This window comes from Macaca fascicularis, chromosome 15 (assembly GCF_037993035.2).
Source record: "Macaca fascicularis isolate 582-1 chromosome 15, T2T-MFA8v1.1".
NCBI classification, from domain to species: domain Eukaryota; kingdom Metazoa; phylum Chordata; class Mammalia; order Primates; family Cercopithecidae; genus Macaca; species Macaca fascicularis.
Genome location: NC_088389.1, coordinates 7,994,341 through 8,009,986, shown reverse-complemented (window position 1 = coordinate 8,009,986; position 15,646 = coordinate 7,994,341). Strand labels below are relative to the sequence as shown.

Genomic DNA, 15,646 nt, shown 5'->3' with positions numbered 1-15,646 from the left:
TCCTTCAATATGGGGATTAAAACCATCTTCTCCTGTTCCGGATATCAGCAGGAATATCACACGGGGATGTACAGTGTCTGTGATACTGGGAGTAATATCAACCTCTCGGCCTAGGAATATTAAGAAGAGTATCACAGGGTGGATGTATACCCCCTGTCATATTGGAAGTAACATTAGCCTCTCCCCCCCATGGATATTAGGAACAATATCCCAGACTGGGTGTATGCCTCCTGCTCTACGGGGAGTAATATCATCCTCTCCCTTCTATGATATAAATAACAATATCACAGGGCAGGTGAACACAGCCTGCGATACTGGAATTATTATCATCCTCTCCCCCTCTGGATACTAGGAACCATATCACAGATGAGTTGTACCCTCCCTGCGATATTGGGAGAGATATTATACGCTTCTTCCGTGAATATTAGGAGCAATATCACTGGGTGGCTGTCCATTCATTGCTATGTTGGGAGTCATGTCATACTCTACCCCCTAGATATTAGCATCACTGCACAGGGTGAGTGCACACCTGTTGCGATATTAAAACTAAAATCATGCTCTCCGTCCCTGGATATTAGGAACAACATCACAGGTAGGTGTACACCCCCTGTGGCATTAGGAGTAATAATATGATTAATTATTAAACATCTATGGTCGATTTTAATAATTATCAATGACACAATTAATAGGATACCATTATTAGCTATGGATAATTATTTTAAACATATGATTATGTACTCTTGAAAATAATTAGTAATATTAATGTCATTTAACAATATTATTAGTTCTTAATATTAATAATTATTTTATTACCAACATCACTTAGTATTGATTTAAGTAACATTAATTGCTGATATCATTATTTTATTAATAGTGATATTATGATTAATTGTTATACTAATCGTTAACATTTTTTACCAGTATTAATTTATACTATCTTTATTGTGATTATTAATATTGATGATTGCTATCAATTTTTATTATATTTATTAATATTAATAATTAACAGACTTGTTCCTGATATCCGATGGGGAGAGGATGATATTACTCCCAATATCGAAGAAAGTGTACATCCCTCTATGATATTATTTCTAATAGTCAGGGGGTAGAGGATGACATTATTGAAACTATCACAGTGGGTGTCCATCCCTTCGGTCATTTTGTTCCTTATATCCTGAGTGGGAGAGGTTGATATGACTCCCAATATCACAAGAAGTGTACTACCGCCTGTAATATAGTTCCTAACATCTAGGTGGGGAGAGGATGATATTACTGCCCATATCGCACGAGTTGTAAAACCCCTTCGATATTTTGCCTACGATCCTGAGGGGAGAGGATGATATTACTCCCAATATCGAAGAAGATGTATAACCCCCTGTGACACTATGTTCAATATCCACTTTGGGAGACGATGACATTACACCCAATATCGCAGGGGATGTACATCCACCTTGGGATATTGTTCCTTATATCGAGAGGGGGAGAAGATGTTATTACTCCCAATAACACAGGGGCTGTGGCTGTACACCCCTCCTGTGTAATTGTTTTTAATATCCTAGGCAAAAGAGGATGACACTACACCCAATATCACAGGGGGTGTACATTCACCCAGTGATATTGTTCTTAATGTACTCCACCTCTGTCCGCCAGGGATATCGTTTCTAATATCCAGGGGAAGAGAGGATAACATTATGCCCAATATTGCAGGGGAGTGTACACACCCTCTTAGATGTTCCTAGTATCCAAAGATAGAGACGATGATGTTACTGGCCATATCGCAGCGGGTGTACAACCTTCTGTGATACTGTTTTTGACATTCAGTGGGGGAGAGGATAACATGAATCCCAGTATCTCTGACGGTGTACAGACCCCTGTGATGTAGTTCCTAATGTACAGGGGAAAGAGAAGAATATTGCTCTCAATATCGCAGGGGGTGTAACCATCCTGTCCCCTGTATATTGCTCCTAATACGCAGCGGGGTGGAGGCTGATAGTACTCCCAATATCCCAGAAGGTGCACACACACCTGTGATGTAGTTCCTAATATCCAGCGGGAAAGAGGCTGATTTTACTTTCGATATTGCAGTGGGTGTACACCGCCCCCAACCCCAGGGTATCATTCCTAATATCCAGGCGGGAAGAAGATGACATGACTGACAATATCGAAGGGGGTGGACACCTCTTCAGTGATATGGTTCCTCTTATCCAGGGGATGAGGGGATGATATTACTCCCAATAAAGTAGGAACCGTACAGCCACCCTGGGATTTTGTCCTTAATAACCACAGGGGATAGGTGACATTACTACCAATATTGCAAGGGGTGTACACCCCTCCTGTGATATTGTTTCTTATATCCAGGAAAGGAGAAGATGGTATTAGTACCAATATTGAAGGGATGGACAGCCCCCATGGGATATTGTTCTAAAGATACATGTGGAAAGAGGATGAGATTCCATCCAATATAACAAGGGGTGTACGTCCCACCTGTGATATGAGTCATAAAACCTAGAAGAAGAGAGAATGACATTGCTTCCAAAAACACACGGATTGTACACCCACCCTGTGATATTGTTCTTGTCATCTAAAGGAAGAGATGATGATACTACTCCCACTACTGGAGAAGGTACACACCCCCCTGTGATATTGTTCCTGTAACTTGTGGGGGAAAGCATGATATTACTTCCAATATGACAGTGGCTTGGCACCCAGTCTGTGATATTGCTCCTAATTTCTAGTAGGTAAAGTATGATGTTCCTGCCAAGACAGTAGTGGGTGTACAGCCACCCTGTGATATTTCTGCGAATATTCAGGGAAACACAGGATGAAATTAACCCAAATGTCCCAAAAAGTGTACACCCATTGTGTGATATGGTTCCTAATATCTGGAGCTGCAGAGGATGGTATTCGTTCTCCGATCGCAGGCTGTTTACACACAACATGGGAAATTGCTCCTAATATCCTGAACAGAAGACACTGCTAATAATAGACACACATTGCAGGGGGGAGTAATTGGCTATTACGATCCACATCGCAGGGGGTGAGACACTCCCCGCGATATGGGGAGTAATAACAACCCCCTCTCCCCCCTGGCTATTATGATCCAAATCGCAGGGCACTTCAGGACACCAGTTCTGCCCCAACCTTGACTGAGACAGTGGGTGTCATGGGACTACCTCAGGGTGGGTGGCAGCTGAGCTCGAAGGTATCCCTGCTGTCAAAGACCAACTGTTCCTGCTAGTTTGACTCTGGCCACAGGGTCTCTGTTGGTGAGACAGATGACCATGAGTCAGATACCCTGAAATCTAGCACGACAGAGCTCAACGCCCCATGAGAGGCACCATAGCATGCAAACTTTGCAGACATACTAGCGAAGGCCACAGCAGGCGCTGAGTGAGGAACAAGCTGACCAAGATCCTGGGGTTCTGCCACACAGCCCTTAAACCAGGGACTGGAAACTGTTTCCCTAAAGAGCCAGGAGTCAGTATTTTCAGCTTTGCCAACTGATCTTTGCCTCAAGGATGCAACTCTGCCATGGATGCACGACAGCAGCCTTCTGCAGGTGGCCTGTGAAGAGATGGACATGACTGCACGCCCCATCAAACTTTACTTATGGACATAGAAGCTTCTCAGTGTCATGAAGTATTAGTTTTTTATTTGTTCAACCTTTTGGAAATGTAAAATCCATTCTTGATTCACGGGCCACAAGAGCAGGCAGGGACAGGCTGTCCCTGGCCGACCTCTGGAATGAACTTAGAGAAGGAAATGACAGGCTGGGCCAGCGCAGCCTCCTCACAGCGGATTCACTGCAGGAGGGTCCTTCTTAGCAACCACTTCTCATCCTTCACCTTGGCTTCAAGTGCAGTTCAGGTGGAGAAAGGAAGAACAGAACTGGCCTCGGCAACAAGAAGGAAGGAGATGCAGGATCGAGCAGCCATGTGGATCCATCACACTCAACATTCACACCAAGCGGAGCACAGGCAGGACCAGCCCGGGGGGTCGAAGTGGAGGCTCTCTGGGGTGCGGAACCTCTGGGTGGGCAAGATTCTCTACCTAAAACTCATATAGAAGATCTACACAGCAGTAGTTACAGAAAACACACACTAAGAAAAAGGCCAAAATAAAAACAGGACACCAACTTTGGCCAACCGGGTCTCACAAGCCAGTAGGTAAAAAAGCCCAGAAGGGCCCACCAGAGGAGCTGGGGGTGGGTTCCTGCCTGCAGGGGGCCTGGGACACCCCATTCCCACAGATGAGGACCCAAGTTTTAGGGAGGAAGCTATCAGAGTCACCCAGTGAGCTGTTCAGAGCTGGAGCCACAGAGCAGGTGAGGAGTCCTGGTCATGTCCCCGTGTGCGCTGAGAAGCTGGGGTAGGAGCACACCCCCAGGGGCTGATGCAAACAGTGGACCTCGGGCCCTCCTCCTGCCCAGAGGATGCTCAGCTCCCAAGGGACCACCAAGACCTGGAACCCAGGGACAAACCACCTGATCATCATGCCCAGGCCTCCTGGATCAGGCAATGTCCAGTACAGGCAGGCAGTCTGGGCTTGGGGCCAGGACAGGGGTGGATGGTCCTGCTAGGCAGGCCTCCTTCTCCCTACCAGCTGGGCTGGTGGCACTGTAGTTTGGGTTTTGGCAACATATTGCTGCCCACTTTGGCCACACCAGTCCCCGGTTCCCTGGCTAGGCCCAGTGCTGTCCAACCTACCTACACAGGCCCCACACACCCAGTGCCCACTAGGCTCTGTCAGCCAGGAGGACCCATGCTCATCCCCTGAAGTATCCATGGGAGCCTGCATCCCACAGGGACCCACAGCTCAGGGCCAACCTCCATGGGGGCCTCTTGGTCGTGGTGGTAGGGGCGGGGGGGTGTTGACCTCCAGCCCTCCCATCCTGGCCACTGTATTTTGTGGGGATCATTCAGTCCTGGGAGCTTCCTGGGGACCCCAGAAGGAAGAGAACAGGTGGTCATGGCAGCCTCAGCTCCAGACTCTGGGCCGGAATTTGATAACGACCAATTGAGAGCAACCACTGAATTTGATCCTCTTATAGTTACACGAGAAGTTGGTAAAGAACTGAATGTAGACCATTCTATGGTCATCTGGCATTTGAAGCCAATTGGAAAGCTGAAATATCTTGATAAGTGGGTGCCTACGAGCTGACCAAATATTTTAAAAATCATCCTTTTGAAGTGTCATCTTCTCTTATTCTATGAAACAACAATGAACCATTTCTTGATCAGATTGTGACATGCCACGAAAAGTGGATTTCATACAACAGCCAGCTCACTGGTTGGACTGAGAAGAAGCTCCAAACCACTTCCCAAAGTCAAACTTGTACCAAAAAAAGGTCATGGTCACTGTTTGGTGGTCAGCTGCCGGTCTTCTGATCCACTACACTTTTTGAATCCTGGTGAAATCATTACATCTGAGAAGTATGCCAAGTTAATCGATGAGATGCATGGAAAACTGCAGCACCTGGAGCTGGCACTGGTCAAACATGAAGGGCCCAGATCTCCACAATGCATGACCACATGTCATACAACCAGGACTTCAAAAGTTGAATAAACTGGACTATGAAGTTTTGTCTCATCTGCGATATTCATCTGACCTCTCGCCAACCAACTACCACTTCTTTAAGCATCTTGAAAACTTTTTGCAGGGAAAACACTTACACAACCAGCAGGATGCAGAAAATGCTTTCCAAGAGTTCATCGAACCCTGAAAGCACGGAATAAACAAGTTTATTTCTCATTGGCAAAAATGTGTTCAATGTAATGGTTTCTTTTTTTTTTTTTTAAGACCTAGTCTCACTCTGTCGCCCAGGCCAGAGTGCAAAGGTGCAATCTTGGCTCACTGCAACCTCTGCCTCCTGGGTTCAAGAGATTCTCCTGCCTCAGCCTCTTGAGTAGCTGGGATTACAGGCACTTGCCACCACACTGGCTACTTTTTGTATTTTTAGTAGAGACGGGATTTCACCACGTTGGTCAGGCTGGTCTCAAACTCCTGACCTCCTGATTCGCCCGAAGCAGTCTCCCAAAGTGCTGGGATTACAGGTGTAAGCCACTGTGCCCAGTCCATTGTAATGGGTTCTATTTTGATTAATAAACATGTGTTGCAGCCTAGTTATAAAAATTTAAAATTCACGGTCCAAAACCACAATTACTTTGGCACCAACCTAATAATAGAAGAATTAAAAGAGGCCTTTATATTAGAGAGCCCATGGATGATAAAATAATAAAGAATATTAAAATCTCCATAACCCACAAACTTGGTAAATTAGACCAACTGAATGAATTAAAAGGCACAATCTATTAATACTAAAACATAGGAGAAATAGGTAATCTGAAAATATTGATATCTACTTTAAAAATGGAATCAATACCTAATAACCTTACAGAAAACCTATATATTCCAAAATCCTGACATTCTGTCATGTTATTCTAACTGGTGGGATTCGGGGATTTCCATTTTGATAAGAACATAGGTGAGTCGCACACACTTACTTTTACTGCTCATTGGTCAGGAAACCTATGTCCACTATAGGATACTGCAGAGCGATGCGTTTTGGAGAATTTAGGCAAGATAATATGATTTTCAGAGTTAAAGGAAGGCAACCTGTTTTATGTACAATAATTCCTCATAATATCACAGGGGATACCATATTTAAACTTTGGGGTATCCCCAGGTATAATTCTTATTTGAGCCACATGTGAATTTCAGACATGCAGGCTTCCCAACTTTTGTGGCTTTCAAGAGATGTGGAAGTTAATTCACAACCTACTTTGTGGAGGCATAAAATTCAATGAGCACTCATTTAGCATTTTATTTTAAATATTATTTTTGTAAACTTTGCATTTCCAATTAGGTGAAATTTTAAACCTGTTTCAGTTCTTATCCACTTTTTTTTTTTTTCCCTGAGACGGAGTCTTGCCCTCTCACCCAGACTGGAGTGCAGTGTCATGGTCTTGACTCACTTCAACCTCCACCTCCCAGGTTCAAGCAATTCTCCTGCCTCAGCCTCCCAAGTAGCTGGGATTACAGGTGCCCACCACCACGCCCGGCTAATTTTTGTATTTTTGGTAGAGATGTGGCTTCCCCATGTTGGTCAGGCTGGTCCTGAACCCCTGATCTTGTGATCTGCCCACCTCGGCCTCCCAAAGTGCTCGGATTACAGGCCTGAGCCACCGTGCCTGCCCTCTCCACTCTTTTTAGGCAGAGGGGAGTAAGGTTTGCTTTAAGTTAGGAGGGACTCCCTTGTACCCAACCCATTTGTGTAAATTTCTTCCTTCAGAGTTCTTCAAATCAGCATCACCATTGTTAAAGGCCTCCCACATGGTAATAATTGTGCTACAGGGTTTTACGAATATGAAGTTTATGTTTGGCTGAATTAACCTCCTTGCTGTGGCACAAGGGGGGCCATAGGTGTTTTCACCAATTATGAAGCGAGTTCACTGTGTAATGGCTACCAACTTTTCTGAGTACAATGAGACCAAACACATTCATACATAAATTCCATAAAGTGAATTTATTACTTACAAATAGCAAACAAAAGACAACAGAAGCCTAGGATTCAATATGAACCGCTACCACAAGATCAGGAAGGCTACCCAGAGCAGATGGATGGAGTTTTGACTGTAAATGTTTCACTTGCACTACAACTGAGGGACCCCTGAAAGCAGCCCACCTTGGGTTTTCTCCCACGATGTGGTTTGCTGGACACAAATGTTAAAGGCCACTCTGTTTTGAGCAGGGACTCTAACAGAGCCTGGGCTGTTCTGACCAATGTCACCAGATTATCAGGATATTGCATTCCCAGCATATCATACAGTTATCTTGAGAACTACCAGTAGGAAAGGGAGGAAAATGGCCCTGCACCCTTCAAACTGAAGGATCAGGATATTTGTTGTGACAGAGGCACAGACAGTAGTGACAGAGTGTTCTTGTGAGCCATCTACTAGCTCTCTTGAACCATGAGGCACCATGGATGTACACCTCATCAGGAGGGTGTAGGGGACAGCGGCAAGGGGAGCAGCAGCACAAGAACAAACAAGGCCACTACTTCTGCCTACATAATTACTATTGTCTTGGAGTGTACAGTAGTTAATAATGTTCACATGGCTGCCCTCAGCATACAGAGATGGTGAGCAGAGTAGATGCAGGGACTACAGAGATACAGCCTGATTTTTACTAATTAGGACTGAAGTGTCGGCTTATGTGCTGTGCTTCTCTGCATTAATAATCCAGGGCCTCAAAACTGCCTGTTAAGCACAGGCCAAATGTCATGCTGGGGTGCAATTAAACATTCATGTCTAGGAGATGAGAGCATTTTAGTGTGGGAGAAGATGACAACACCTGAAGACCACAAAACACTGTGCAGAACAAAGGGAAGGCCCATCGTCAGCTCACGGTTCTGACTCAGGTGACTGCTGATGTGTTACGCAACCATCAGCCGACAGCAGGTAGGTCAAGTTGAGCAGGTGTCCTGCATGAGGGCTGGTCCATTCCACTCGTGTTGCATTGCCAATTGTTTCAATAGCGTCTCATGCACCCCACTGGTGAGGAAGGAATGACACCCTAAGTTTACTGGCACCGTTAAACACATAATATCTATTACTAAACAGATAAGCCAGACATCAGTTATTAATTACATACAGAAAGATGGCATAAGCTCCCACAGGCCCAAACAGGGATTAACTTGGGAGCAGGGAGTGGTATCACATTAAAAAAGTGAGGATGTTCCTTTTTTTTTTCCTTTTTTTTGAGACAGAATCTCGCTCTATCACCCTTGCTGGAGTGCAGTGGTGTGATCTCGGCTCACTGCAAGCTCCGTCTCCCATGTTCATGCCATTCTCCTGCCTCAGCCTCCCTAGAAGCTGGGACTACAGGTGTCCACCACCATGCGTGGCTGATTTTTTGTAGTTTTAGTAGAGACGGGGTTTCACCGTGTTAGCCAGGATGGTCTCAATCTCCTGACCTCGTGATCCGCCCGCCTCGACCTCCCTAAGTGCTGGGATTACAGGCGTGAGTCACTGTGCCCGGCCGAGGATGTTCCTTTGTTCCTACAGGAGTACGTGATTGGTTTGTCTGTTGGTTGGTAGGGAACTGAATCATGTGACACTGACTGGTAAGACTGTAATACTCTAAAATACAATATATAAACTATCATACCTTAATGGTGTAATACGATCTACTACAATACCAAAGACATCGATGAAAAGCCCAACGCTATCATATGTGACTGAGAGACTGAATGCTTCCTCCCTCAGATTGGTTACAACGTATCGTCCTATGACAGTCCTCTCTCCTTCATTCAAAGTGAACGATTCAAATAACAGACAGAAATAATAAAGAATAAAGGGCAACAGATGCAAAGAACTCACGAGATGATACTCCATGATAAACTTTATGTACTTAGGAATTAAAACCAACTCAGTATTAGCAAAAAATAAACATCTTTACATCAAGAGTAATTTTTCCTTTAATAAAGAAAGGTGGAATGTGTATAATGAACAAGGTATAATCAAAGTTTACCAAATGAGGCTAGTAAGACTATCTCAACAATTCATAATCATTATTCACTGGTCCATTAATCACAGGGCAATACATACAAATGAAACTTACCTGGCCGGGCACGGTGGCTCAATTCTGTAATCCCAGCACATTAGGAGGCCGAGGCAGGCAAATCATGAGGTCAGGAGTTCAAGACCAGCCTAGCTAACATGGCGAAACCCTGTCTCTACTAAAAAGACAGAGAATTAGCTGGATGTAGTGCCGGGCGCTTGTAGTCTCAAGTACTCAGGAGGCTGAGGCAGGAGAATCGCTTAAACCTAGGAGGTGGAGGTTGCAGTGAGCCGAGATTGTACCACTGCACTCCAGCCTGGGCAACAGAGTGAGACTCCATCTCAAAAAAAGAATAATGAAATAAAAAAATTGAACTTACCTACATATTAGAAAACCATCAAACTTCAACCATGAATCCAGCAAATTATCAAATGAATAGACAAAAATTCTACCAACAAACTTAATATCATTATCTATGAAACTCAAGTACTACTGCTTAAAGAGCATCTACAGAACTCTCACCTCAAGGTTTCCCTGCAAAACAACGTGAAATGCATACTCAAGAATCTTTAAGAATGAGTCACTGATAAAAACAATATACTTGTAACTTGTGTAACATTTCATACACTTTTTTCAAACACTGCACGATAATTAATTTACATCAGGCTTTCCAAATTAGAAAAGCTTCACTTATAGAGCTTCTTTCCCATGGGAGTTTTCACATGACTTTTCAAGTAAATGTGAAAACTGAAAATATTCTTGCAGTTTCTAAACTATTAGAGTTTTAATCCTGTGTACGTTCTTGTATTTACAAGGTCCAGCCAGCTACAGTGTGCATTTTCATATGTCCTTGAGTGGGGATGAGAGAAATGAAACATTCCCACATTCTGGACATTCATAGGGTTTTTCTCAGGAATGAGCTGATGTCTTCAAATGGAACTAACACAACTGAAGGCCTTACCACAAATTTAAATTCAAAAGGCTTTTCTCCACTCTGAGTCCTCCCAAATCTTCGAAAACAGGAAAATCTGAAGGCTTGACCACATTTCCTACATTCTTAATGTTTCTCTGCAGTGTGAGCCTTTTCATGTTTATGAGAGAATGGGAAAGAGTAAATGTTTTACCACATTTCTTACATTCAAGGGGCTTTATTTATTTATTTGTTTGTTTATTGATTTATTTATTTAGAGATGGAGTCTCATTCTGTCACCAGGCTGGAGTGCAGTGGCACAGTCTCGGCTCACTGAAACCTCCGCCTCCTGGGTTCAAGTGATTCTCCTGCCTCAGCCTCCTGAGTAGCTGGGATTACAACCATATGTTACCACACCCAGCTACTTTTTGTATTTTTAGTAGAGACGAGGTTTCACCATGTTGGCCAGGATGGTCTCGATCTCCTGACCTGGTGATCCGCATGCACAGGGCTTTCCCCCAACCCCCTGTTGCTTTTTATGTCCTTGAAAAAGAACTAAGACCACTGAAATGTGCCACCATGCCCAGCTAATTATTTTTATTTATTTATTTATTTATTTATTTATTTGTTTTGAGACAGAGTCTCGCTGTGTCGCCCAGGCTGGAGTGCACTGGTGCGATCTCGGCTCACTGCAAGCTCCGCCTCCTGGGTTCACGCCATTCTCCTGCCTCAGCCTCTCGAGTAGCTGGCGTGAGCCACTGCGCCTGGCATTATTTTATTTTTTGTAGAGACAGGGTTTCACCATGATGCTCAGGTTGTTTCACATTGTTTTAATCCAAGCTGGTTATAAACTCCTGGGCTCAAGCAATACACACTCCTTGGCCTCCCAAAGTGCTGGGATTATAGGCTGAGTCACTACACCCAGCCTCTATATCATGACTTCTTTCATGGCGAGTAAGGTGACTGGAACGAATGTAGGCTTTACCGCATCTCTGACATTCATAGAGTTTTTCTTCAGTATGAATTCTTTCATGGAGGTGAAGGGAACTGAGGCGACTGAAGGCTTGGTCACATGGTTTACATTCATAGGCTTTCTCTCCAGTATGAGTACTTCCATGGTTACAAAGGGAACTCAAAGGACTAAAGGCTTTGCCACGTTGTTTACATTCATAGGGTCTCTCTCCAGTATGAATGCTTCCATGGTCACGAAGGGAAGTGGAACAGCTGAAGGCTTTATCACATTTGGTACATTTATAGGGTCTTTCTCCAGTGTGAGTCCTTTCATGCGTCTTAAAGGAACAAGAAAATCTGAATGTTCTTCTACATTCCTTACATTCGTGGGGTTTCTCTCTAGTGTGAGTTCGTTCATGTATTAGACAACAACCGGAAACAGTGAACGTTTTACCACATTGTTTACATTTATAGGGTTTTTCTCCTGTGTGAGTTCTCTGATGTCTTTCGATTGAATTGAGAACATAAAAAGCTTTCCCACATATAGCAAATGTATAACTGGATTTCCACTGTGCATTATCATGTGTCTTCTAACACCTGGAACAGAAACGAAGAGTTTCCCACACTGTTCACATTTATATTGCTTCTCTCCATATGGTTTGTATCCTGAGTGAGCTAGGATGTGCCTATTAAGGAGGGAATGACGCACAAAGACTTTTCCACAAATACTTCATTCACTTTGTTTTAATCCAGGAGAAATGCTCTCATTCAGATCAAGCTTTCGAATTTGGCTGACAACTGTCCATACTGACTACCGTCTTTGCTTTCACACAGTCTCTGTATCATATGATTTCTGCAAAAAAAAAAAATGACAAGCACATTATTATTGCTTGGTTTAATAACTTTCTACTTATTAATAGGTCTTTGACTTACACTGCTACCAATACCAAGGGAAATGCTTTTTTTTGTTGTTGCCATGACTGAATTATTTGAAAGTAAATGGGTTACTACTGAAAACACAGCTACCACCTGCATGGCTATGACCAAATTAGTAACATTCATGTACACAATTTTGTAGTACTATTTTCAAGTAAACTGTTTTCCAAACACTGACTGCTACGCTGAAGTACATTACATTTTGGGTGAAATTTTTCTAAAAAGAAATAAATTTCAAGTGACTCTTATTTGTTTTGATCGCTTGTTTTTAAGTTCATGACAAGCTAAGATTCCTTCAGAGGACTTTATTTCCTCTTCTCAGTGCAAATTATCTTATCTCTTTCCCAGATTTTTCAAAGTGATCTTCAATATTCTGGCCTTTCCATTTGCTTCCTAAAATACAGACCCACAAAATTATCACAAATTATTACAAACTATAGAAACATTACTAGATTTAATGTTCATTGTACATAGTGCCCATGCCTGATTTCTTCACCAAATCATTCCCTTACCACATTCCAAATCACAAATAGCACTGATGATAGGGAAATAATTCTGTAATTAAGTGAAATGTGTTGTCATTCTCACCTACAGAAACCAGGTTCCTGCAAGTTTCCTGCATCCTTCTCTGCAGAGAATCTTCTGAGAAGAATCTAGCAAAGCCCATTCCTCCTGGGTAAAGTTCACAGCCACATCCTCAAAAGCCACGGAGTCCTAGAACATCCCACACATGTGGATAGAAGGATGGGTGGGACTGACAGCACTGGGAATCTATAGTCAATCCATAAGCTGTTTACATGATTCTAAAATTTCCAAGCATTTATTCTGTGACTTGATTGTCACAACTCTTACTCTGTTCACACATACTCCCTCCCACACAGCAGTACTAATGCTAGAATTGAACTATTCAAAAAGGCAACAGCAAAGTAGAAACACCCATCTTATTAGAGAATCCAGGAAGTAAGATGTGCTGCTAGGAGTTACCTTTTAACTTCACTTTGTACATTTCTAGTATCTGTCATAATAAAGTCCTACCTGATGTGCATAACGGAGTTAATATTATCAGTCCTGAGACTACTTATTCTTAAAAACTCCTGCTCACAAAGTTTCATCTTTGTTTGTATTAGTAACTTACATTTTGAAAGGGATTCCACCAACCCAAGTCATAAGAATGACTCACTGCATCTAAATGGCTTATGCAATATATTTGCTAAAACTTTTTCTGCTGAAGGTCCATTATATTGTGTCACTGCAGTGGTGCTTAGGGAACCAGACACCAAAACACAGTCTGAACACTAAGTGTTCAATGAGTTTCCCTGGTAGACAATATTTTACACGTGCTGTCACTTGTTAACTGAGGAATTGAGCCCATTCCATGTGATTACACCAAGACAGAGTAGGCTCACTAAATTTAACTGAGTAGTAAATTAAACCAATAATTGATATTTGGTAATACTAATGCCACAATTTTAAAAATTTCCATTGCACAATATCAAGGTAGAAAAGAATAAGAGGAAATGTGACTCATGTTTTTTAAAATGACATTTATATCACCACTTCCAGATGTTATTCCTATGAAATCACATAAATTCCCAACTCAGGTTGTTTTTAGGCAAGAAAAACTACTTTTTCTTACGTAGTAAAAATGACAAATGTCTAATGATTTTTAGTCATCTAAAAAAAGAGTGATGGCTTGTCTAACATACTTCTAAGATTTTCAAACGAAAATATTCAGGGCAGCACAGTATTAGCAAAGAGATGAGCAAGCAGATCAAAGGGAAAAAAAAGTGTTAATGACCCAGCATTCATATGGAAAGTTGATGAATGATAGAGTAGGCACTATAGAAGAGAAAAAGAAATCACATGAGTTTTAAAATATGAGACAAACCAGACTGGCATCTACTTGGGAAAATGCATTGCATTCTTCTCTATTCCATGAACCATAATCAACTTATTATATATTCAAATATGAAAGATAAAACCAGAACACTTTCAGAAGTCACAGGAAGATTTTTTTTTTTTTTTTTACGAAGGATTAGGCAGAATTTCTTTTATGTAAGAAAACAGTAATAAAGGAACAGACAAACTCAAACATATTAAAATTTAGGGAATAAAAAGAAAATAGAGTGGGCAGGGCATGGTGGCTCACGCCTGTAATCCCAGCAGCTTGGGAGGCTGAGGAGGGCGATCACCTGCGGTCAGGAGTTTGAGACCAGCCTGACCAACATATCAAAACCCTGTCATTTTGTTGTTTGTTCGTTTGTTTGTTTTTTGAGACGGAGTCTCACATTGTCGCTTGGGCTGGGGTGCAGTGGCAACATCTTGGCTCACCGCAACCTCCACCTCCTGGGTTCAAGCAATTCTCTTGCCTCAGCCTCCCGAGTAGCTGGGATTACAGGTGCCTGCCACCAGGTTCAGCTAATTTTTTTGTATTTTTAATAGAGACAGGGTTTCATCATATTGGTCAAGCTGCTCTGGAACTCCTGACCTCATGATCGGCCCACCTTGGCCTCCCAAAGTGCTGGGATTACAGACCTGAGCCACTGTGCCAGGCCTAATATTAGCTGGGTGTGGTGGTGGCTGCCTATAATCCCAGTTAATCGGGAGGCTGACACAGGAGAATCACTTGAACCTGGGAGGCGGAGGTTGCAGTAAGCAGAGATGGCACCGTTGCACACCAGTTGGGCTACAGAGCAAGACAGTGTCTCCAAAAAAAAAAACAAAAAAACAATAACAACAAAACAAAACCCTCAGATATCCAGAGAAGAGGATACAGATGTGTCCACTGTCATTAATTCTTCACCATGCTACAAGAGGGAAACTGACATTTTGGTGAATCTTTGTAAATCATCAATTTATCTATCACACTTTTATTTCACCGGTAGCATTGACAAAGCTAAGTCCTACAATTCCATTTGAAATCACCCTTGAAAAGAACAGACCTTTAAAACTTACTACACTCACTCCGGGGAAGAAATAAATACGAATTTTTAGCAAATAAAATACATCATTTTACTTTGCCTCTTTGGAAATAGCATGTTTATCTTTCAAGCTGTACAGGTAAAATGTATCTTACAGTCAATGAAAAACTGAAACTCAAATAAGCGGACAAGCCTTTTCAAGGTAACAAATTCAGGGAGAGGCAGTGCTGACTCCAACACAGACCTTTGTAAGTGTCACGGCAGGCCATTCTATCCCTCGGGACACCCATCCTGTTCAGTAAAGTACTCAGTGACCACCTAGGAGGCACTGGCACTGCTCTTTGTCCTCCTGTGTGCCTTCAGTGCA

At 42.7% G+C, this 15,646-nt stretch overlaps 1 long non-coding RNA gene across 2 annotated transcripts in view; it reads left to right on the top strand.

Annotated features, from left to right (window-relative positions):
• LOC135967337 (uncharacterized) overlaps positions 1-13,834 on the top strand; it is a 76,802-nt gene extending 62,968 nt beyond the window's left edge. For both annotated transcript variants that reach the window (XR_012425021.1, XR_010581357.1), the window contains exon 5: positions 12,953-13,834. This is a non-coding gene — a long non-coding RNA (uncharacterized lncRNA). The remainder of the gene's footprint in view (positions 1-12,952) is intronic.
• Positions 13,835-15,646: the final 1,812 nt, after the last annotated feature.